Genomic DNA, 1933 nt, shown 5'->3' with positions numbered 1-1933 from the left:
ATATAAAATTCTCTGTAAAAGTAATATATTTTAGAGACAAAGCTAACAGTAGTAGTAGAATTTTTTTAAAAAGATTCTCTCTCTCTGTGAAATATTTTTCTTTCTTCTCTCTCTCAATTATAACAGTGAGTATATGAGAGTATTATTCTTGAAGAATAATAAAGAGCTTATTCTAATATTTTCTAGTGAATAAATATCTTTATAATACAGCTGCAGCCTTCATGACTGTCAAGAAAGCCAGGTTGAAGGTGAAGATGACAGTGTCAATGAGTTATAAAAGCATCACTCTCATTGTCACATCTTCTCCTTCTTCTGCATCTCTTGTAGCTGTGGTGATAGTCACTGTATCTTACAGTGAGATGTTGTTCCTTCTGTCAGTTAGTTTGTCTGTGTCTGATTCTTTTTCTACTCTCTTCACTGCTGTTGCAACACTGCCCTCTCTTCCAGCCAGCACAGTGGCATATAACCCTGTATGATCATTTGAAGAGGAACCTGGAAAGAGCTTGATTCTGAGAACAGTGACTCTGAGAAGCTTAATCTGTAGTTTCTCTTTCACAGCACATCTGAGCTCTGCTCAGAATACTGCTAAGTTAAGTCTGCAGAGTTCTGCAGTTTCTTTGTCTTCTCTCTGTGAGAAGGCTCTGATGCAGTCTCTGACTGATACTACTACTTGTTTACACTGTGTTAAGCAGCTGAAGAAGAGAGAAATCTTATATATCTATCTCTTCTCTCACTCTTATTATTTCTGTTACATTCATAACAATGACTTCTATCTCTCTGTAAGTATTATCTACTCTATCAGAAGATGTCATGTTGACTCTGATAAGAAGCTCAGATACTCAAGCAGTACAGAGTGAGAATCTCAGAGCTTTAAGTATTGATGAATTCTGTCAAGACTGAGAAGATTCTTCTTACTTATCTGTAAAAGAAGATGAAAGTGTGAGTCTCTGAGATGAAAAAACATCTCAGAATGACTAATCTTAAAAAGAGATTAGTCAGTGCTGCTGTTGAAAATACTACAGAGATTAATTACTGATTAAAGAGAATCTCACTTCAATTAAAACAGATAACTGAGATACTTTATAAATTAATAAGTTAATACTTTAAGTATCTCTTATACTCTTTTATAGCATACTTCTCTACAGCACTGCAGTACTAACTTCTCAGTAGATAAAGATACTGATACTGAAGACTTCAACAGTGAAGAATGAGTTTAATGAGAATATGATTATTAATGAGTAGACTCTGGTTCTTCTTTTTACTTTTTCAGCAGACTGTAGTTTTATTAGAATAGCAGCAGTCTGCAGATTAATAATATTAATCTTTATTAATTTTAAATATTTCTTTTTTTTAATCACTTCAGGAATTTTATACTTATATAGTCTTATTAAACTTCTAAAAATTCTTTAAGAGAAAATAGAAGAAAAGTGCTACAGAGTTGATAAGACACTAACTTATTACTGTGAAATTATCTCTAAAAAACTCTTTAAGAAAAATAAGAAGTCTTAAGTAGTATTTCTTACTCAATGTCTCTGATATGTAATAGAGCAGTCTCTACTAGTTATTTTATAGCTTATAATCTCTTTCTTAGCATTTTTCAAATACTTAAGTGATTTTCATAAATTCTCTGATAATGAATAATCTTCTTAGCCAGCGTGGCCCAGTTGGTAAGACTGGTAACCAAGGCCGCACACATTAGAGGTGCGTGGGTTCGAATCCCACCACTGGCATCTGCCACTTCTTACCCATGAAAGCCCCCATGTAATAGGGGCTGAGCCTAATTAGTAAGGCTTGGTGCGGGGTAGAACTCTCTACTGCAAGCTATGCCACTAGTTAAGTGAGATCCTGTGAACACCCATCAGAGCTGGCATGAGGTGTCAATGTCTCACTATTCTACTGTGCACCTGTCAAGGTTCTAATGATATAGAGTCAA

General features: G+C 34.6%; 1 pseudogene across 1 annotated transcript; it reads left to right on the top strand.

Annotated features, from left to right (window-relative positions):
• Positions 1-1649: 1649 nt before the first annotated feature.
• BDBG_16199 lies at positions 1650-1730 on the top strand (annotated as a pseudogene). The gene has a single exon. The product of its transcript is annotated as a tRNA-OTHER (tRNA).
• Positions 1731-1933: the final 203 nt, after the last annotated feature.

The sequence above is a fragment of the Blastomyces gilchristii genome (genome assembly GCF_000003855.2).
Source record: "Blastomyces gilchristii SLH14081 genomic scaffold supercont1.1, whole genome shotgun sequence".
Taxonomy (NCBI): domain Eukaryota; kingdom Fungi; phylum Ascomycota; class Eurotiomycetes; order Onygenales; family Ajellomycetaceae; genus Blastomyces; species Blastomyces gilchristii.
Note: the sequence above shows the minus strand (reverse complement) of the source record. Positions and strands in the feature narration are given on the sequence as shown.